We start from the raw sequence: 23,854 nt of genomic DNA, 5'->3' as shown, positions 1-23,854 counted from the left end.
AAAAATTGCTCACCTTTAGACCAGGACAGGCTCTTTAACAAGGACAGTCTTGCCAACTCCTGGGAGGAGGTTCATTCTCTGGGTTTCTGCTATGGCAGCCTCTTTCCCTTGCTCTTCTCCTGGTTCTGAGTTCCCCAGGCTTGCATGGGAAGCTGGACTCATCATTCTCCTTGGTGTGGAATCAGGAATTGGCTGTAAGAGTATGTTCCTTCCAGTTGTTCTGGGTGCTGGAAGGTGCCTGCTTCATCTTCATCACTTGCCATCTTCATCGCTTGCCTCAAAATTTTCTAGGAGATTTAATGGCTGTACTTTTGAAAAATGCCTGGAATCTTCTAGAATAACTCACCCCCACACTGTTGTGGCTCTGTGGTAACAGGTTGCCTATCTATCACCCATCCACCCCTGGCTCTTACTCATTGGTAGAGTGCTGATTTTTCTTTTCTTTTTTCTTTTTTTTTTTTTTAAGATGTAAACATCTCCCACCACCAGGGACTACATCTAGGTAAAATTATACCCCTGGCCAGTGATTCATGCAGGGAAGTGCTTGTGACTTGATCCTGGTCAATAGAAATAAGTAGGTGAAGCGAGTGGTAGAAAGATCCACAAATGTTTCCTTACTCTTAACATGAAACTTAAGAAAATGATATGGTTTGGTATGATAGGGGCTATTTGCTAATGAAGCTCATCTAAGGACAAAATTAACATGTGGCAGATGGTAGGGTAGAGAGATGGAAAGAATATGGGTCCTTGATTGATGATGGTGAGCTACTGAATCCAAGTGACCATGGGACTACCCTACTCTAGACTTACTATATAACATACTACATTTTCCTTATTGCTTAAGTCAGTTGGGTCAGCATTATCTGTTACTTAGGATTTATTTTTTTTTAAGATTTTATTTATTTATTTGACAGAGATCACAGAGAAGCAGGCAGAGAGAGAGGAGGAAGCAGGCCTGAGCTGACAGCAGAGGCTTTAACCCACTGAGCCACCCAGGCGCCCCAGCATTATCTGTTACTTATAGCTGAAAGCTTCCTGATACACCTGCCTACATCCATCAATATGAACACCAAAGAATCTCAGCTGGCAGTCACAGGTTAGTTTTTGTTTGACTGTTCTATGATTTCAGAAGGAGGAAAAGGACAGGATGAGAAATTCATGCCATGGACTTATTTATTTAATTATGATAAAATTTTTAAAGATAATTGGAGAGCCACATGCAGTAGGAAAAACTAATACAGGAAGACCTGGTATACCCTTCTGCCAGTTTTCCCCAGTTGCAACATTGTACAGAGTTATAACACAATATCCCAACCAGAAAATTGACATTGATACAATCCACTGATCTTCAGATTTCATGAGTTTTACATGTCCTCATTTGTGTATGAGCCTATTTAGTTCTATGCAGTTTCATCCCACGTGTAGGTTTGTGTATTCACCATCATAGTCAAGCTACATAACAACTGGGTTTTTTTTTCCCCCCCCAAGGAAATTCTGAGCTCTTTTACCCTTTTGGTATTTCTCACAGTGCTTTTCAAACAGTGTTCCTTGGGATCCTTGACGTCCTACCCCTCTGCCTCACTTCAGTTGATGCAGGTCCACATAATGTATTTTATATTCTGATCTTCATTATAAGCCTTCATCTGGGGAATAAGTTCTTAGTTTAAAAGCAAACAACAAAAAAATGAAACCGATCATCTATGGTAAATATAGCTTTGATATCCAAATAATATTACTTGGATAGAGCACTATGCTTTTTCAAGGCCCTTGTTTATGTGGCAGCTCTGATTATGTGACTAAACCAATGAATGCATGAAACAAACATGTATGTGATCAATGGTTGTGGGAGGTTTAATGCAGGCACTGTCCACAGGAGCTGACCAGTTACAGAAGAAACCCTGGAGTTCCAGGGCACAAACTCTCCCCCCACCTCCTGGGAAGTTGGTCTTGACCCCCTGAAGTGTTTCCCAACTCCCTCCCTTGGCCAGATCCCACTGAAATGAACATTAAATCCTTTGTGTCAAAGGACAGGATTTGTTCTGGAACAGGTGATTTCAGCATGGTACTGAGTAGTATTACAGAAGCTGGGAAGCATTGTTCTGTAAGACAGATGCTTTCATGCTCATCACCTGTCCTGCAACAAGGTTCGTGATAAATTCCATGAAATCTCATAGGCTCTACTGGGGAAATCTGCAAAGCAAGAATGAACAAGAGAACAGAAGAGACGGACCATGATTCTCTGCTGGACACACCATGGGTAGACATGCCAGGGAAGGGAACTTGTTCCCTTGCTGCTCTCTTTATAAGGCAAGGGTGAGAATGACTGAGATGGTGGTGGAGATAATCAATCTTTTCGGATATCATCCAGTCTGGGGTTAGAGACTGTCTGTATAGGAGTTGCCTGGGAAAACCAGGTGTCCAGCACTCGAGGGCCTTGGTTCTACTGAAGGGAGAAACTGGTTTTGTTAGAAGTTTGGGTGCAATCCCTTCTGTGGGAAGTGAGGAGCCCAAGGTCCCAAGGTCCAAGCAATGCAGAACGAGGTCAGTTTTTGACAATCCTGCTTGGGCCACTGTTGAGTCTCACTCATCTTTATATCCCTGGCACTTTGCACAGAGCCTGGCAAATGATGGGTACATGAGCAATGCCTGATGGGTTAATGAATAAATATACTTTTGTGCCAAGTGAGGACAATGGATTTTGTTCTCGCTGATGAAAAGAGAGGAGGGCAAATAAGAAACGTTGTTGCCTGCATTTCTTGAATCTGTGTAAGTCCATACGCATGCTCTGCCTCTACTTTGGTAAAACCACTTTGAAGAATCCCTAACTTTAGGAGAAGGCTGCCTGGCGGCAGCAAGGTCTACTTCTACTGAATTTCTATCATTTCCTTGCAGCCCTGGCAAATAAGACCGTGGGATCTGGATTGAGTGTCTGGGATCTGAGACACTGAGTAAAGGAAGTCTCCACAGGAGGCGGCAGCTTTGGAATTTCCCACAGCCACTCCTCCAACAAGCTCTGTAAAGCTTCAGTACTTTGATTGAATTAGATGCAAGCAGAATGGGAAGTAAGCCACTGTTTGTGAAATGTTTATGAAAACAACTTGAAAATTCACATCCCTAAAACAGTTTTCTGTAGGACAGTGTTTCCTAATCTCTTCCCCACTGAAAACCCCTTTTAATATGATTTCCCCCATAGAATCCCTGCTTTGAATAGAAGCAAACAGACACATTTGTTAACTAACAATGAATTTATCTTCCCAAAAGGAAATCAAGGAATCAAGACCCACCCCCCCAAAACTGAAAGTCATCCTTGCGGCTTTGAGTAAACAATTACTTTTAAGCTTCTTGAAACGCTGAAAGCAGCTGGAGGAATTCTCCCCTGCCCCCTCGGACTATGGTTATTACTTTCTGAAACTGCTAAGCTTCTAGGTTTGACACTAGCATTCCACTTGGCACCAGGCAGACAGCACAAAATTGACACAAGCCTGTAACTTGTAGGGTGACTTGTAGGTCTTTTGCTATCAGTTTATCCTCGTGCCTGGTAATGAGTGCTCCACTGTGGGAGTTACTCCTGCTCCAAGTTCTCCCTGTCTACGTGTCCTGCTGGGTGGTGAGATTTTTGTCTGCCAAGCAGGCAGAGGCCAGACTTTCCCCCCAGCTTTCTGTTAATGTGATACCTCGAAGTTCAAAAAGCAAACTGGAATATCTGATGCCTTTTACCTAAGGAGGTGCCCTTTGAGATGTAGAGTAAGTCACGTATCTCCCTAGATGAACCTTTTTCCCAGTACAATGTTGTTACTTTAGGATGGGGGAAAAATTCTCAAGAAAGAACATAATAAAGCAGTAAGCAACACCATTTTCTCAAAGGAAAAAAAATTTTTTTAATTATCTTCATAACTTGCCATAGCACTTTTTTGGGGGAAAGATTAGAATAAATAGGAGCTTGGAAATCTGACCTTGGCTGGTATAAGGACAGAGAGAATCTGGTAGTTCTTAATTTCTCATTTAGGTTCTCAGTGTTCCAGGAAGCGGTTTGCTCAAGTTTCTTTTCTCCATTGCTCTCCTGAATGCCCAGCTTCAGTGCCTGGGCATTGCTGCCAAGGATCCTGCTGGTGCATTCAGCTGCCATTCAAGGAAGCAGCCCTCCACACCGCCTCGCACTTGGAAGTCTGTCTTACAGCATAAAACAGGTGGAAGGACATTCTGCCTTTGGAGTTCTACTGGCATGTCTTGCTACTTCTATTGCTCAATGCCAAGAATGACAAAAATCTTTTGTGTATGTTTGGGGGTGGGAAAGACCAGATAGTACTGTGAATAGCAGTTAACTTGCTGTTTGGGCAAGATTCCCAGGGCAGCTGTTGTAACTCAGGCGGCAATAACTCTAACACTTGGCTCTGTTGCTAGGATGGACTGATAGAAACTTTGGACAAATAATTTAAAAAATTATGCTCCCATGATATGTTGAATATATCACTGATCAACTCAAAAGCTGAATATTTGTTAGTATCATATTGAGGAAGTACAATGAGCATGTTAAATGACTAGTGCTGTGTTTGCACTTCCATTCCCATTCTAAATATTTTCTGCCTTCAGTCAAGTCATTAGCATCTGTTGGTAAAAATTTGAACTGACCCAAGATTTGCAATCTGTAGCTACAACTGAGACAGGCTCACCTTTTTTACATGTTCACAATCTTATTTACACTAACAATGGAATTATAAGTGAATTTATATTCACAATGGAATTTTAAGTTCTAATTTGTGAATTTGCCAATTGTTTGTTCTTAGCTAAAGACTTAAAGCTACATTTAATTTTAGTCTTGATGCATGCATGTGCATATACATAAATGTTCTTTTATTTTTTGTGTAAGGTAAAAGATTGTATTAGTATTCAAATGGTAGATATTTACACTAAATTAAATTTACACTTTAGTGTAAGATAAAAATGTGACTAATTGAAATAAAATATTTCTGGAAAATGAATTCTCAACATAAAGTTACATGAATCTCAACATGGTCAAGTTAAAGCTCCTCCAGATTCCCTAGACCTTATTAATGAGCACCAGTTTTAAAAATAATTGCATGGTGGGACGCCTGGGTGGCTCAGTCGGCCCAGTCTTGAGTGTCTGACTCTAGATTTTGGCTTGGGTCATGACCTAAGGGTTGTGAGATTGAGCTGGGCCTGAAGTTCCATGCTGGGGTGGGTGTGGAACCTGCTTAAAATTCTCTCTCTGCCTCTCCCTTTGCCCCTCCCCCTGCTTGTGAACATGTGCACTCTCTCTATAAATGAATGAATGAATAAATAAATAAGTAATAGTTGCACAGTTTTGCCTCCATCATTTCCTTTTTGTTGAACATATCCAGACCAGCAATAAGGATACAATTGCCCCCATTTCAGAATGGGTTTAGTGTGGGCATTACTGATGCAGGTAATGAACCTGTATCACCAGCAAAGCACAGAATTCAAATTGACCTTGACCTAAAATGACTTACATTTTAACTCGGTTATTTGATCACAGCTGGAAAGTTGGACACATAGGAACAGCCATCTGGCCTGCCCTGGGTCTGTTCATCCTGGCCACTCACTACTTTGGCTTACCTATTAGGTCTCTTCTACATTCTCATATTTGCCTCAACCTTCCTGATCCCAGCCCAACATGGCCTCAGCTGTGGGACTGGCCCAGCTGGTTTGTCCTGCCCGGCAGCTGCTGTTCACCTGGGCCGGCCTCTCTATCATTGGTGGGGCCTGATCTGCCCAGCCGCCTCTGCCAGTTTGGCCGGCTGCTTCCTAAGCTGTGTCTCAACAAGCGCCTGTGGTGGGATCCTTGCCCTCACATTTTCTCTGACACGCTTGATTTCTCCTTGTGTTGGCTTCGATGGGCTCCGCTGCTGGCACTTGCTTGCGCCCACGTACCAATAAAGCCAAAGCACAAGGCAAACTCTTGGCTCTACCACAATGACTTTGGTCCTTCCCCCAACACGCTGGATGTGGCACTGGACTTGACCTTCCTGGGATTCTAATCCTGGCTTTCTACTTTCCTTGGAGAATTCTTTCCCCCTTGCTGCTCCCTCCTTCCTGTGCTCGGAACTTACAGTAACAGTGATGCCTCCTGCTTCATGCGGCTATCACATTAATGCCTGTGAGTAGGCCAGCCCAGCAGGTCCCCAGGCCTGGCCCAGATTCACTTGGATGCTCTGGTTACCTCCTGCTTATCTACCCTCCACAATTGCTGTGCTTCTTGGACAGGTTGATAGTGTTGCCTCTCTTTACCTGCCTAGGGTTTACAGCAAAACATGCCTACAGATCCGAGCAGATATGGCTAAATATAGGTGGGAAGAGTGAAACTTACTGAGAGGAAGGAGTTATGGGAAAGGAGGTGGGATGCAAGAACCTAAGTGGAGTTATTAGTAGGAGTAAGAACGAAGAGCAGTAAAATGGAAGAGTGTGGGAGTGAGGAGGCATGAGAAGGAGATTGTGAGTATTAAGAGAGCTATACTTGACCATGAAACCCTACCCATTCAGAGCCCTGGCATTTGACTAGTGGCATGCCCTACACACTTTAGTAGACCAATCCTCTTTAATCAATCAATGTCCTAGAAGATTTAGTGAGAATAAAATGAAGAAAGGAAGTTCCCTTATTCCTTAAATATAATTTGTGAATTCTCTGGGAGTAAGGCTGTTATGTAGAGCCGTAAAGGAAATCTGCAGCTTTAACATGAGTTTTTAAATGTAATTTTATCATACCCCAAGAGACGATATAATTGGTGTTTGAGTGCAAAAATCTTGGGGGAGAAAATGGATTAAAACATTATGTGATGAGAATGGTTTCCCACAAAAGTAGACGGTTTCTTTCTGAAACAAGGCAAAATAGGGCAAGTCCCCATAGCAATAAGTGAGGGATGCTCCTACGCTAAAAAGGAGTGGGAAGGAAACCGTCTGTTCGAAGGCGAATCATCATTATAATCCGTTATTCCTGAAAATTGATACTTCTTAAACAGAGTATTGGTGGACAAGTTATTAGATGCTTAGGCAATCATCAAGATTTATTTTCATACTTTTAGCACCTATGTTGTTTCTATCCCTGATCACACTTTTTAAGTTTACTTCAAGGTAAATGGTGGTTTAAAAGGATTTTCCCATGTCTCTTGAAATTTTGGACAGGAGTTAGTTTAAGAGTGGGAGGATGAGTGAGATAGAGGAGTGGCAGTTTTGTGTTACTATAAAGCTCCCAGTGTTAGAACATTATATTTTTGATTACACGCAGCCATTTTCCAGACTCATAGTTATTTATATCTGCAATTAGAAATTCAAAAATCCTCTAACATGACTTATTTTCTGATAAAGGATCAAGGGAGGATTCTGCAGGTTGCAGCTTTAATAAAAGACCTTACTCCTGTATTTGAAGGGTCCAGGAAGAGTAACTGAAACTGCCAAATATCTGCAGGTGATTCCAATACCACACACTCCCATCTGCAGTCTTTATAATTTGCCTACATATAGACAACAGATGTGAAGAAAGCCTGTCATGAAGTCAATATAATTATATGCCTACATACTAATTTAAACAGCTAAATACACTCAATGTCATAAAAAATGGGTATTCACATTATGCATTTTCCATAACATTATGCAGTTTCCTTAACAAAGGATTGTAATAAAATTTTATTTCAGACAGAAAATGAAATTCTACTAAAGCATATGACTTAAATTTTAAGATTTTATAATTTCTATTTAACTATTTCACAGATCATTGAAATTAGCACCAAAAGGATCTGGTCCAACTGATTCATTTTACAGACGAGAAAAATGAGAGCCCAGAGGAGCTGGATAGAGTGCCGAAGACAGTAGAGTCAAGACAAGACTGTAAGACCACTAATTCCTAGGGACAAGAACTCCACTCTACCCAGAGCTCCAAATGCATTTAATGGTGTTCATCACACACAGAAAAACGTTTGGGGTATTAATTACTTGAATAGCTCAGGTCATCTTTAGAAACTATATGAAAAAAGGGTGCCTGGGTAGCTCATATGGTTAATACACTGCCTTTGGCTCAGGTCATGATCCCAGAGTCCTGGGACTGAGTCCCAAAACCCATATCCAGCTCCCCACTCAGCGGGGAGTCTGCTTCTCCCTCTGACACTCTCATGCTCTCTCATAAATAAATAAAAATCTTTTTTTTTTTTTAAAGAAAGAAAATATATGAAAAAATCTGAAAACAGGCTGTTTTTCTTAATCTGTTTCTCCATGGTAAACAGATAAGATTAAAATCATGGCTGTTTGAAAAACAGCAATTCCGCATTCTCTCCACTAAATGGTAAACTTCTGTAAGGCCAAACTGCCTAATGAATATGCAAAGTCAGATAGAACTGAGCTGCAGGTCCAAATTAAAACAAATGAAAACTGATGGTAAATGTAGCAAAATGGATAAATCATTTCTCTATTTCTCTATTTTTTTTTTATTTTTAAGATTTTTACAATTTATTTATTTGAGAGAGAGAGAGAGAGAGAGAGAATGGGAGAGAACATGAGTAGGGGGAGAGAGAGAAGCAGGCTCCCCGCTAAGCTGGGAGCCTGATGTGGGGCTTGATCCCAGGTCCCCAAGATCATGACCTGAGCCGAAGGCAGACTCTTAAACAACTGAGCCCCCCAAGCACCCCATTTCTCTATTTTTAATTCCAGCATAACAGTGAGTGTTATATTAGTCTCAGGTATATAATATAGTGATTTGACAATTCTCTACATTACTCAGCGCTCATCACGATTAAGTGTCCTCTTAATCCCCTTCACCTGTTTCACTCATCTTCCCACCTATCTCTCCTTTAGTAACAAGCAATTTATTCTCTGTAGTGAAGAGTTTGTTTTTTGGTTTCTCTCTTTTTTTGTTCTTTGTTTGCTTGTTTGGTTTTTAAATTTCACATATGAATGAAATCATATGGCATTTGTCTTTCTCTGACTGACTTATTTCACTTAGCATAATACCCTCTCAGTCCATCCATGTTGTTGCAAATGACAAGATTTCATTTTTTTTTAATGGCTGAGTAATATTCTCAAAATGGGTAAATCTTAAAAATACAATGTTAAGCAAAAAAAGCAAATTGCAGAATGCTATATAAAATATGGTGCTATTCTTTAGAAAAGATTAAAATGTTCATTTATATATATTTTATTTAGGAATATATACAACAAAAAACATGCATGGGATGATAAACACCAAATTCATGGTAGTGGTTACTTGAAGGAAAGGATGATAGGCAGTGGAGTTAGGAGAGATAGTACAAGGGATTTCTTCTGTTATCTAAATATTTCAGTTGTATTAAAAAATTCTTAGGAAAATGCTCAGGCAAATAAGGAAAATGTTAAAAATTGTCTTGGCTGTATAATGGGCACCTGGAAGTTCATTCTATGATTCTTTATAATTTTCTATATCCTGGAAACATTTCATTATTAAAAAGAAGTAACAATGGACTCAAGTTGCAGCAAGAGGGAACTGAATATTTGCACAAATGAGACATTTAGGAATATTAAATACATTTTTGATCTAAAACTTTGTTGACACAAGTCTATTTATGGATGAAGAATGTTATAGATTTAGCCCCATTTAAGAGTTATTATTCAAATATAAGCTTGTATCCCATGAGATTCAGCCACTGTAGAGTTCCATTCAAAAAAATATAAATCTAATCCCAGAAGACTTGGGATGGCCACACTATGCAAATATGTCTGTTTCTGACTGCATAGGGATTTGACCCACCCTTGGGATATATGGCATGACTGGGCTTCTAGGGTTTTGTGTGCATTAATCTTCTAAGGACAGAATAATAGCTGTGATTTATTCTCTCCCTGATTACCAATCAGATTGCTTATTCTTCTCCCCTTCTGCAGAAAACTCTATGAGATTAAATTATTACCAAACCTGGTATCCAAGATCCTACATTACTTCTTCCTTACCTATTTGAATATGTTTAAAATGGTGTATTTTCTAAGTCAAGACTGTATTTTTTTCCTGAAAAGGTGAACTTGTTTAATTTCTACTTTCTCCCCTGGAGTTCTGTAGTCTACACCAAATTCTGTTCTTAATTACTCTATTTATAGTACGTAGCATCAAAAATTTGTTCTCTTTATACTTTCACTGTTGTTTGAATTCAATTTTTTAAAAATCTGATCCCATTACTCATTAGTTTTCCCAAGCACATTAGTAAATCAGTTATACAGCTAATTTATTAAATAGCAGTGATTACTAACTCAAGTATTCATGTAACTGTGTTCACAGGGGCATCTGAAGCTCTGAACCATTTGTTAGATTTCTAGAATTCCTTTCCTCTGAAGGAATGATTCAGGGCTAAAGTAGACTTTTTAAAACAATGACTCTCATTCAAAAATTATATGCTCAACCTAGCAAATGAAAAGGGACATAAAAAAAGGAGAAAGATGGGGACAGGAAATTGAAAGGAAACCAAGAACACAGAAGAAAGTGATAGGTTTAGGGTTGAAAAGTTAGACTAAAAGAAAGCAGGATGGAGAAAAAAATTTTATCACAAATGCATGAAATGCAAATGTAATGGCATCAAATCATAAAAACTGAGCTCAGGTTCCTAAACTATGATTAAACCCAAGGTGTAGATCTGTAATTCCAGAGAGATTTAGCCTGAAGGATCCCTTATTGAGAGGCTAATGATGCATTTGTGGGGTTTATTTCTGTCTTCTACTCACGAGTCCTTACCAGAACACAATGACATTTTTTTAGAGGCAAAAGCTACCTCTACAAAAGAGGTACCTTTCTACATTTCCAAAAGAAGATACTAAGTTCCTGTCTAGTGGTAACTTTTCTTGTTTCTACTGGAATTATTTTATTACAGGACTCTGAAAATGATAGCTATGAAAGTAGCTAAGATGACACAAATGAAGAATTTTTGGTTCTGATTAAAAAATTGGAATAGGAAATGATGAGATGTTAAGAAGAAAAAAAAAAACAACTTTCCCCTTCCTTTCCTTGGCAAATCAAATGCCCAGTTATCAAAGAACACAAGAAAATAGTGCATACACGAGCAGAACTGTTTCTAAATAAAATGTTGGGAATGTAAATGCTGCATCAGTTCCTAATTAAGCATTCTGTAAATAAAGCCTGACTCTTCATCTTGGGTTTTATTGGAAACTTCCACCAGTAGAGATAGCAAACGGAGTGAAACAGCAGAGCCACCCAGTGGCTGATGTGGTTAACCGCAGCAATGGTGCATTTCATGGTTCATTCTGTTTCCTGTTCTACAAATGAGTATACTTCCTCATGAAAATACTACACTAAGCACCTCTAAGAAGAAATTTAATAATGTGATAATAAATATGAAATCTGTAACGTGAATATCACTCTGAAATTAGGTCCTTATCTAAAAGACTGAAGAATTGGTGAGCAAATTTTTAAAATAAAAATATCATTCAATCCTGCCTACTTTCTTAAAAAAGTGTTATATATTTTTTAAGATTTTATTTACTAATTTGAGAGAGAGAGAATGAGAGAGAGTGGGGAGGGTCAGAGAGAGTGAGGGGGGGAGGGTCAGAGAGAGAAGCAGACTCCTTGCCGGGCAGGGAGCCCAATGTGGGACTGGATCCTGGAACCCAGGATCATGACCTAAGCTGAAGGCAGTTGTTTAACCAACTAAGCCACCCAGGTGCCCCTAAAAAAAAGGTGGGTTTTTGAAACCACCAAAGTAGGCTCCTTTTTTAGTAACAGTTTTGATTTTAGAAAGTATTTCTTATAGAGATGAAAACTTAAAACTTGAAATTAACTTAAAGCCTCACAATGTCTGACTCCATCCAGATCGTCAAACAACAAAATATATTAATATTTTAAAATATAAGTGTTTATTTTTTTTAAGATTTTACTTATTTATTTGACAGAGAGAGAGAGAGAGACAGAGAGCAAGCACAAGCAGAGGGAACCACAGGCAGAGGGAGAGGGAGAAGCAGACTCCCTGCTGAGCAGAGAGCCCAACGTGGGGCTCAATCCCAGGATCCTGGATCAGGACCCCAGAAGGCAGACACTTAGCCAACGGGGCCATCCAGGTGCCCCAAATATAATGATTTATGAGAAGAACTGGTTGTCCTTGTAAGATGTGTATTTTATTTAAAAATCAGGAAGGCCAAAACTGAGAATAATGCCAATGAGGCTTGCTGCTGAATCAAAGGATAAGTGAGTTTTTAATAAAAATTACATTTTTTCTTATCAAAACAGTAAAACAAATTTATATAAAAAATTAAAAAACATGGATAGGCGGAAAGAGGTAAAATATTCACAATTCCACTACTGATATTCTGGTTAAGATATTTCCAGAAATTGTTCTTCATATATGGATTATATGATTTTTAAGTGAAAAGGGATTTTACCGAACCTAATTTCTACACTTTCTCACCATATGCCATGAACCCTTTCTATCTCAGTATATATTTATCTGTATATAATTTTTAAAAAGCTGTATAGCAGGGCACCTGGGCGGCTCAGTTGTTAAGTGTCTGCCTTTGGCTCAGGTCCTGATCCTGGCATTCTGGGATAGAGCCCCACATCAGACTCCCAGCTCAGCAGGAAGCCTGCTTCTCCCTCTCCCACTTCCCCTGCTTGTGTCCCCTCTCTTGCTGTGTGTCTCTCTCTGTCACATAAAAAAATAAAAATCTTTAAAAAAAAAAAAGCTGTATAGTATTCCAGTGTATGTTTACACTATGCTTTATTGAACCAACCCCTTAGTATTGGATTTTTAGTTTTCATTTTTTGCTACTATAAACAATCATCTAGAATCATTCCTACACCCTTTTTAAACTATGGAAGAATTATTTAAAGTGAATAGTCAAATAGGCATATTTTACAACAATATTTTAATTGTGAACTATAACATAGAGAAAAAATATATCCGACTTGCCTACTTTAACTAATGGTTATAAAGTAAGCAAGTGTATCTACCATACATACAGAACATTACTGGCCCTCAGAATACATCCCACCCCTTCCTGATTACAGTCCTCTTTTAAAATTTTGATATGCATTATCAAATTGCATTCCCAGAAATGTGGAATTCATCTAGACTGCTGCAAGCAATACATTAGGTGTCCACAGCGACTGCAATCTGTCGGTCTATGAATCCAACAGTAAAAACTCAGATGGAACTACATCACATGTCACATTGGCAATGCTTACTTTCTATGTGTGATTCCCATACAGTAATTTTTAAAAAAGATTTTATTTATTTATTTGAGAGAGAGAGAGAATGCAAGTTGGGAGAGGAGCAGAGAGAGAGGGACAGGCAGATTCTGAGCTGAGCGAGGAGCCTGACATGGGGCTCGATCTCAAGACCCCGAGATCATGATGTGAGTTGACATCAAGAGTCAGACGCTTAACCCACTGAGCCACTCAGGCGCCCGGATTCCCATACAGTATTTGGACATACAGCTCAGGTTTGAATTTCAGCTCACTTCTACTGTTATATTTCATACGCACATCTTGGGCCTTTACTGACCTCCTGCCCAAGCTGTGTCAGACACAAGTGCAACACAGCTTGGGTACAGGAATGGGCTGTAGCTCAAAACATTTTCTCAATTTCGTGTCCTTTCCCTTGGATTGATCACTTCTCAGTGTCAGACTGATGTAGCACTGGACTTTCAAGTGGCTTTAAGATGAAAAGGGCCCATGACAGGGAGACAGCCTCCTTTTATTGGTATGAGGCCTGGATCTCCAAACCATATGTGTGAATTATGTAGATGTGTGTGTGTTTGTGTGTGTGTGTGTGTGTACATACATACTTCATACACTTAGAAGGCATACACCAAGGCATCCCAGGAAAGCTGGTTAAGTGGCTGCCTTCGGCTCAGGTCATGATTTCAAGATCCTGGGATCAAGCCTGCATCGGGCTCCCTGCTCAGCAGAGAGCCTGCTTCTCCCTCTTCCTCTGCTTGCTGCTCTCCCTACTTATGCTCTCTCTCTGTAAAATAAATAAATAAAGTCTTCAACAACAAAAAAAAGAATTCACTTCCCTTTGTCAACCTGTATATATCCATTGAATAGGGAGTTAATCTTTTCCTAAAGAAAAAACAGTCTGATACCTGTTTAGGCCAGCTTTGGTAATTAAAGTATAATAACAAATAAGAGTCATGAAATAAATGAGTGAAATCTGTAGCTCCAAGATTTTTATGAAAATATACTTTAAGCATATGGTAATGACAAAAGTGTATTGAAATTAACTCATTTCCAATTTCCCTTTCTGAATCTGGTGGATTAACAAGTTGTTTCCAAGAGAAAGAAAAATGGGTATAATTATTTGATGTCTTGGTATAGGCTTCTTTTGTGATTACCCAGTGATAATGATAAGTGAATGTCTCTAACAACTGAGCAGCTAAAAATGACATAATAGTTTTATTTAAAAATAAAAATGCCAGGAATAATATCTCTTTATAACTATTTAAACTCACGATGAAAAAGTTTAGATATCAACTTAAAAATGCATGAGGGGTTTCACAGTTTAAAAAAATTATTTTGGAGCTGTAAGAACAAAAATTTTTGATGATTACTATTTTAGGCCCTAAGACCCACCTGTAGCTAAACGAAAAGGATTATGATTTGTCCTTTTGGGTCAGAAGATGATGTCCTCTTCCTTCTCCTTCTTTCTCTTTCCTTCCTCTTTTCCCTTCCCTTTTCCTTTCCTCTCCTTCCCCTCTTTCTTCTTCCTTTCTCCTCCTCCCCCTTCTTCTTCCTCCTCCTCATTCTTCATCATCAGCATCAAGCAATTCTCATTTACTGAGGCTTTACTATGTGCCAGGCACTGAACTAAGCAGTCTGCATGCATTATCTCTTTTAGTCCTCACAGCACCATAAGGTAGAAATTACTATCCCTATTTTATATTCAAAGGTACTAACATTCCCAGAGGTTAACTCACTTGCCCAAAATCATATAGGTAATAAATGATAGAGCCATATTTGCACACAGGCTGGTCTGACTCCAGAGTCTAAGCTCTTGACTACTTCTACTTCGCTACACAATAGTGTCATGGGAATAGAGAGCATGTATTGGCTCACCTTGCTTTCTACATGCGTATTTTCTCTGGGGACTAGCTGAATGGACAGTATTCAAGGGTTCAAGATCCTAGGTCCCAGGCAGCTCTTACATCCTTTCATAGGTGCTATTTCACAGGGTAGCTCAGTTGGTTATGCATCTACCTTCAGTTCAGGTCATGATCCCTGAAATCAAGCCCTGAATTAGGCTCTCCGCTCAGTGGGGAGTTTTTTTCTCCCTCTGCAAACCACCCCCACCAGCTTGTATTCTCTCTCTCTCTTTCACTCTCTTTCAAATAAATAAATATTTTTATAAATAAAGGGGGGAAATTAATTCTTAGTGTAGGGCAATTATCTGAAGGTGCTCAGATGTCCCAACTCTCCTGAAAGTTCTGTCTTTCTTACTCCTTTCTGATTGTACTCAATTAAAAACAAACCAACTTTAAAGAAGATAGAAATTTGAATCCTGGGTCTTAATTTGATTCTTCAGTTTGTTTTCAACTCTACTAACTGAGAGTAGGTTTTGACAGGAAACAGGTTAGAAAGATTACTAGGTCACTGGACAGTGGAGGGTAGGTCTGAGAGAAAGGAGAAAGAAAGATGCAGTAAAGGGGAGATAAGAGAGAAAGTAAAACTTCCTTACTTCACAATCTTAAATAGGGTCAAGTTTACATTTACATTTATAAATGTAAAGAAGTTTAAAAACAACACAGGTCATGTATATAACAGATACATTGTTTCTGGCTACCAATAGCTCCTCTAAGAAAATCACCTCTCTAAATTCATGGCTCCTTGGGAGGGCTGTAAGTCACAGTGCCCCATCCCATCAACATGTGACCAAGATGGACCAATAAGAGTACTACATCTTCATGGACATAATGATTGGTCCAGGGTAGGCATTAGAGCCAAGCAAGGATAATCAGAATCTTTCAATGAGATCTCATATATGGAAGTCATGAGTCTTAAAGATGTAGGCCATCTTTTCTACTGGGAGAATGCTCAATAATGAATGATAGCAATATATCATTGGGTAATCAAAGAGTGGGAAAGAGAACTGAATCCAGCCATGCCTTTTTGATAGTAAGCTAGTATCACTTGCAACAAAATAGACAAAATGTCTATTTTTGGAAAATTTCAAAATGTTGGGGTGTCTGGATGGCTCAGTCATTAAGCATCTGCCTTTGATTCAGGTCATGATCCCAGGGTCCTGGCTCTGGGCCCTGCTTCGGGCTCCCTGCTCAGTGGGAAGCCTGCTCCTCCCTCTCCCACTCCCCCTGTTCCCTTTCTCGCTGTGTCTCTGTCAAATAAATAAAATCTTAAAAAAAAAAAGGAAAATTTCAAAATGTTGATGACTACACATTTTATATCTACAGCTGAACTAAAGCAAGTTAAAAATAAAATAATGCCAAATTCTTACTTTCATTTCAAACTTTACTTCAATTGATTTAAAAATATAATGGTTGGGGCGCCTGGGTGGCTCAGTGGGTTAAAGCCTCTGCCTTCGGCTCAGGTCATGATCCCAGGGTCCTGGGATCGAGCCCCGCATCGGGCTCTCTGCTCAGCAGGGAGCCTGCTTCCTCCTCTCTCTCTGCCTGCCTCTCTGCCTACTTATGATCTCTGTCTGTCCAATAAATAAATAAAATCTTTAAAAAAAAAATTTAAAAAAAAAAAAATAAAAATATAATGGCCAATGAATATCAAGAGTGACAAAATGTTCAGTTCCTTTGACGTAGTAATCATTCTCCTAGCAATGTTTCAAGATTAAGAGCTAAGCATACCAAGGCATTTACAGAAGTATTATTTTTAATAATGAAAAATTGTGAACTCACCTATCACTTGAGAAACAACTGAATAAAATTATGGCATGTTAATATAGCATTATATTTTGAAACTCTAGCACTGATAATATGATTTTGTAAAATAAAAAAGTAATAAAATAGAAATAAGAACTTACAAAAACACTTTTTTTTTTAAAGATTTTATTTATTTATTTGACAGACAGAAATCACAAGTAGGCAGAGAGGCAGGCAGAGAGAGGAAGGGAAGCAGGCTCCCTGCTCAGCAGAGAGCCCGAATGGGGCTCGATCCCAAGACCCTGGGATTATGATCTGAGCCGAAGGCAGAGGCTTTAACCCACTGAGCCACCCAGGCGCCCCTTACAAAAACACTTTTAAGTGAAAAAAGGTATTTCTAAAACAGTGTTACTGTTTTTTATATATATTATATGTATTAGTATATAATAGTTAATAGTATAGTAATAATAGTATAATAAATACAATATTTATATGTTATATATAATAAATAGTATAATAGTATTATATAATACTATTAATATAAGGTTATAATAATAGTATTATGTGTAATATTTTTACATACTATTACTTACACATATATTATAACCTTATAAAACTATACATATGCATGAATTCATTATAAATATGCATACATACATAATGAAAACTGGAAGACATCATAAAAAATAAAGATAGTTGCTAATAGATAGGGGGATTATAAAAACCAAAAGTTTCTTATAAAGTTAAAAAATACATTTTTAATAAAAAATCACAACTGATATTTTTTCTATGATATTTCTATAAAATATCAATCTAAAAATGGTTTCTGTTAATAATAAGTCAAAATGAAACCATGTATCCAAACAGAGGCTTCTAAGGGAATTTTCTTGCAAAAACTGGAGAAACAATACGTAATTGGTAGGAGCAAAGTTCATGTCTCACATGAATCCGAGAAAAAAATACCAGATTATGCAAAGCACTCTCTTCCTTCTTTAAATTTGTTTATTTTTATTAATTCCTAGACATCTTCACAAATATGGGTAGTTCATAGGAAGTGCCTCAAACTCTTCCCTTCCTGAAGCGTTACTCTATAAGCTGTACTTTCAGGTAAGAATGAATAGAACATTGTTGTGTTAACCAAGGAATGGCTTTCACAGACTCAAAATAAAAATGCTACAAGCATATAATAATTATAGGAGATTCCAGTTACATGTAAAAGAACAAATAACAGATTAAAATACTGAGTTTGGCAGGGGAGTTATCAGAAAAATGCCTGTGGTCTGGCCCATCATTAAATGACAGAAGGGTGTAATAGATAAGGATTAGGTATAATGCTAAAATACCTGTGGACAGATAACAAACAAGTTTATAGTTATCAAGGATGCTGCTTTTAGCTACCTCAGATTCTCCACATGTGTATGAAGAGTCACATCCCCCCATCACTTCTGAACTTTGTCTCTGTGACAATTCGGTAGTCTTTTTGCTAATCTCATGGTACATCTCCTTACTGACCCAGATACCTATCCTGTAGTTCTACCAGACACTCTACTGTCTATTATTACACACATAAAAGAGCACATGGATAGTTACACAAAAATCCTATAGAATCAGAAGCCAGAAGTGGTATTAAATAGGAACAAATTAATGGACTTTTATATCAACGGCTCTAACAATTATTAACTGAGTGACTTTGGGCAAATTACTTAGCTTCTCCACAGCTCTTCTCCCTTCTCTGTAAAATGAGTTTTATCATTTTGTCGATAATATTTATTGTCATTATGCAATAGGAAATGCCTGGGTACTAGTGATAAAAAAGTGATAGCATCCTAGGTAGCCTCAGGGAGCTCACAGTCTGGGGAAAGAGACACACTTTTCAAGAGATAACGGTCACATGGTAAATGCGATAGGAGATGTCACGTGGAAGCACAAAGAAAGCATCTAAGAATGGGGAACTTTGGAAATAGGGGCTCAGCATTTTGTCTTGAGGGGATTCAAAAAGATCACTGTACAAAAACACCTAGCACACTCCACATGTGTAATGGGTACCCTGCTTGTGGCTAAGCTGCTTTAGTTTCCTTCTTGAGTGACTTTAGTTACAAACTCTTGCAACAGAACTGGGCATTGTGCACTGGGCAACATCAAAGTTGTGAAACATAAATCCCTTCAGGGAGATAAAAATCCTGCATTCTTTAAGAATGAGTGGTACATAGACTGTACTCAAGAAACTGTCCTAGTACTCTCTAAAGCCTGGAATTTAACAAATTTTCTTAATTAAAGCTAGCTTGCTGTTTCAAAGACTCCACCTAGTTGACAAACCATAGGGAGTCGTGAAGAAAAATACACAAAGAAACTAAGAAGAGTAGAAAATATGAACTCAGCCAAGATTTTTCTCAAGAACTGTGGCCTTTCCCCTGACCACGCCTGCCCTTTTTTTTTTTTTTTTTTTTAAAGACTCATTATTTTAGAGACAGAGAGAGAAAGAGAAAATGCGTGCCCATGTTTGTGAGCTGGGGAAGGGGCAGAAGGAGAGGGAGACAAGCAGACTCCCTGCTGAGCCTGAGATCAGGACCTGAGCTGAGATCAGATGTTAACTGACTGAGCCACCCAAGCACCCCTCCCCTGACCACTTTCATAATTATTTAAAAACTGTTACACATGTTCTTGGAACTGCTTTTCAAGATAAGTCAAAATCTTTGGAGTGTGAAAATGCATAGAATGAATGAATGAAAGAGTGAATGAAATGGGTTTCTAGTGTACAGTGTTTGAAATACTTAGTTGCCATTCCCTCTTTCCCTTGCCCTTGTCAGCCAAACCAATCAATTATTCTGCTGATCCTAGATCTGGCCTCAGAATCTTAACACAATTAACAAGGAAGCCACTAGCAACAGAATGAAATTACTGTACCTACTGGAAGCAAAATGGGAGGGATCGTAGTGAGTATGAAGAAAGGGGTTGAGGTTGTCCTTAAGAATGGCACAGTGAAAAACAGGCATTAATAAAGGGGAGATATGCATGCATGCCCGATGGTGTGGAGGCCATCTTCTTAGCTTCCTAGTGGCTGAACTGAAAGAGGCTCAGTTGGGCCTGGAGAAAGGCAGTGGATAGGTTTTTAATGAACATATAATCTGGGGGAAATGTGAGGAAAAGCTGGAAAAGGCCGAGGAAAGGAAAAATCATGTCAAATTACCGTTTGCCTTCTGCAAATTGCCCCAGACCACTTTCATGTAACAGATCACATATGTAATCTCCCTTTCCTCTTCCGCTTTTGGGTGAGGCATGAACTGGCTGGGGTGTAGAAGTGCCCGGGGCATCTCTTTACCTATCTTGTCTTATAGTCATTTGTGTGCTTCTTATTTTTTCCTACTAAACTGCAAACTCCTCGAAGGTGAGTACATCTTACCGCTCTTCACATCCTCTATTACACTGACTAGCCCAATTATTATTATGTAAATGGTGGACATTAAGTATCTTTGCAGTTGAGCTAAGAATTCACATGTCTCTTTGCATATAATGGCCACTGATTCAAACATGCCATGTCCTAGAAAACATTCCCATCATTTCAGGGTGCTGTCTCCTATCTGGCACTATACTAGGGAGTTCATCTCAGTGGCAGCATCCCTTTCAGCCATACTTTGTCAACAAATAAGAGCAACCACAGAGCTTTACAAGCATGTGAGTGCTCCCCTCGCTAAAGGGTTTCTCAATATCTTGGTGAAGTGAGTGCTTTTGGGTGTTCTCATGGAACATTGGAGGGGGGGATGGGTGTGTAGGTAACACATGATAGAGTTTAACATTCCTATCTCCCTAGGCCTTTGGATTCCTTTAGCTACATCATGCCAGGAAAGCTCTGGTATCTTAGTTGTATTAAATGTAGGTCATGATTGAGTCCAAGATTCAGTCAATCAATCAAATTGTGAGAACCGCCATTAGTTTTACGGCGGTTCTCATGATTTCACATGAACTCTGAAATCTCTAGTAAGTACACTCATATTGAAGAATTTGTCCCAGAACTCTGTCCCAGATTTCACATGAAATCTGTCCCAGATTTCACATGAACTCTGAAATCTCTAGTAAGTACACTCATATTGAAGAATTTGTCCCAATCTAGTGTTATATTTCATCCTTCTCAGTCTAACACTCTTAGAATATACAGCCATACATGTTCCCAATTTCTGCTGATAGAGGTTACCAAAGGCTTGCCAGTATTTTGGTATGTAAGCTCTTTCTTCCTGTTTCATGGTGTTACCTGTCATCATTTTACCCTAGTTGTAGGTCTATGAGATACAATAGGCAATAGGAGATGGTTATGGTGGGTCTTGAGGAGAAGAAACATCCTCTATTAAGGACTCTGCCCCAGCTGAGATTATCATAGAGTTTTTAAGCAATAAGGCTAGTCTCCTGAGGGCAGGCTACTTTCATTAACTGAGAACCTTAGAGTGACTTGTAGTTTAAGACTGTCAGTTTCATCTGGGTCTAAGCAGATGTCCCCAATCCAACGTCAGGATCTCATTCTTTCCCATGCAATACCCTAATTTTTAAGTGAAAAATGTGATGGGACTGTGAATTCAATTATTGCTATAATTTAGCAACTCTTCAAATTTTGTGCTTGATTCTCAGCAACATCATCCCTCTGTCTGCAAGAACTAAAAGATTCTTCTATAGCTATCATGGAAGCATTCTGGTCTTATGGTGTGACTGGAACTGAGAGTTCAAAGATGAACTTATCATTTTTTTCCCCCTCACTTTCTCTTGATAAGTGCTAAAGTGCATTCAGAAGAATCTGTCCCATGCCACTGTCTTGATGGGCATCTTAAGTGCCATAATGGTCAAGTACAACACTTGAGCAATCCCTTGCTATGGCTGGTATGTCATCACAACCAACCACAAGTGGTAGTTTAATTGTAATGCCCTTATCTCATTTCCCACTGACAGGAGTTCAGCCAAAAGGCATGACCAAAACAATTCCTAAATTCTTTATATGTTTATCTCCTGGGACCACTACTGATGCCAATTCTATGTATCAGGGTCCAATCAAGAGAGAAATCAAACAATATTTTAAACATGGAAGGTTAAATATAAAGAATTATTCCTTCTAACAGGGAATTGGAATGATAAAAAGATGGTTAGTAGGAGCAAAGAGAATTCTAAAGAATATAGGAAAATCAGATATAGGGATCATCCAATTGCTCTTAGGCCTGAGATGGACCCTTTTAAAAGAAGTCCAGTGATTATGGCTCATTTGAGTTCAGAGGGGTTTGCTCAAGGGTGCCTAAGGGGTGTGAGGGGCGGCTGCTTCTGGAGCGTATTGTATTGGTGGTCTCCACTGTGAAGCCACTTGTGAAGCTGTTCATGAGGGTTGCCTGCAAAGTTGCCTGAGAGGGCTCGTGGAGAAGTTGCTCATGGGATTGCTACCCAGCGTGGGCTGCAGTAGCCTTGTGGGCTGGAAGAGCCCACCTAAAGAATATGACACTACACAGGTGGAGAGATCTCTTCTTCCTCCAGTGTCCCTCCAGTGCCCTCTACTGACAAAGCTTAGTTTCATGACAGCTAGAGAAGGAGAAATATTTACAGGGTTTATCTCTATTATCACAAACCAGGCAGTGAAGAGTATTTTTGGATTTTTGAGGCAAAAACTTGATAAATGGCTCAATAACCCATTTCCTTTAATTGGAAAAACCTTACAATGAGGACTGGATTTTACTAGGGGTTCTGGAAGGCATTAGAAATGGCCCTTTCGAGAAACTGATAAAAACCATGGACTCTCTCTCTGGGTAAATGCATACGTGAACATAAGTGCACAGTTCTGTAGATGATTCAAGGTACATCTCTGAACTCAGATTAAGAGATAAGGCCATGGGTAAGGCCTAAGGACTATTCTCCAGGTTCAATTAAGTGATTATTCTTGACTACTGTGGAATAACAAATGTAATATTCCCAAATTCAACTATATTTGCTTTTAGTAACAAATGTAAACATTTATAAACATTTGAGAAATAGAGCCAATAGTGTTGAGGATGGTTCTAATTTGGGGGGAAGGAAATTGGTGAAAGATCTCTGGGGGAGAGAGAGGAAAGGCAAGCAGTTGTGAAACAATCACAAGACTACGACTGGGATTTGGACTTGGATGGTTGTATATTAAGAGAATGGGGTGTCTATTATGACCTGCTATGTTTTGGTAAGGGTCATTATGGTGGTAGCTGGCTTCTACTATGAGACTGGTGGTCCTTACCTCCTGGTATTCATGCTTGTATGTACTCTCCTTCCACACTGACTCAGGGCTGGTTTCTGTGACCAATAGAGCACCATGGAGGTGATAAGGTGTGACTTCTGAGATGAAAGGCATTCCTGCTTCTGCCTTTGTCTCTTGGACCTCTCATTCTGGGGGAATCCCGCTGTTTTGAGGACACTCAAGCAGTGCGGTGAAGAAACCTACATGGGGAGGAAGTGAGATTTCACACTAATAACCAGTCCAGCTTGTCAGCGTTACAAGTGAGTCACTTTGGAAGAAGTACCTCCAGTCATCCCAACAGGGCCTTTAGAAATTGAATCTGAATTCCTGCAGCTGAAATCCTGCCTACAATTTCATGAGAGACTTAAACCAACACCACTAGCTAACCTGTTCCCCAAATTCTGACCCACGATTTTGGGTGTATATTGTTTTGCAGCAATAGACAATCCATAAATTTGGGTCAAAATTCTCTAAAGGGTGAAAAGTATAAGGGATTAGCCCTTCGCTGCTTCTCTGGTCACCTAAAGAAGTCAGTGAGGTATTATTTAGCTACGATTTCCTCCAAGGACTGTCATAAGTAAGTCACTAGATTGAATTATCAGGGAGAGACTTCAGTCTTAGCCAAATGGTCACTCTAAGTATCCACTACATACATAGTTCCTGAAAAGCAGAAATCCAACGGTTAAACCAGCTTATGAAGATTTCTACTAATACACAAATTAATAGAAATACAGATGTGTCCTTATGAAGACTACTCTAGGGAAATCATGTGTCTAAATGCTTATTGCAGTCACCATAATTGATGAG

At 39.2% G+C, this 23,854-nt stretch overlaps 1 long non-coding RNA gene across 2 annotated transcripts in view; it reads right to left on the bottom strand.

Annotated features, from left to right (window-relative positions):
• Positions 1 to 23,854, bottom strand: part of LOC308352565 — a 42,409-nt gene that overhangs the window by 14,810 nt on the left and 3,745 nt on the right. The window contains exons 3-4 of one of the 2 annotated variants that reach the window (XR_013967662.1): positions 23,048 to 23,247; positions 14 to 287 (exon numbers count right to left, since the gene is read on the bottom strand). This is a non-coding gene — a long non-coding RNA (uncharacterized lncRNA). The remainder of the gene's footprint in view (positions 1 to 13; positions 288 to 23,047; positions 23,248 to 23,854) is intronic. The other variant, XR_013967663.1, reaches the window with a different exon arrangement.

Source organism: Martes martes, assembly GCF_963455335.1.
Source record: "Martes martes genome assembly, chromosome: 11".
In the NCBI taxonomy this organism is placed as follows: Eukaryota; Metazoa; Chordata; class Mammalia; order Carnivora; family Mustelidae; genus Martes; species Martes martes.
The sequence above is the reverse complement of the archived record's forward strand: the minus strand, read 5'-3'. Positions and strand labels throughout refer to the sequence as shown.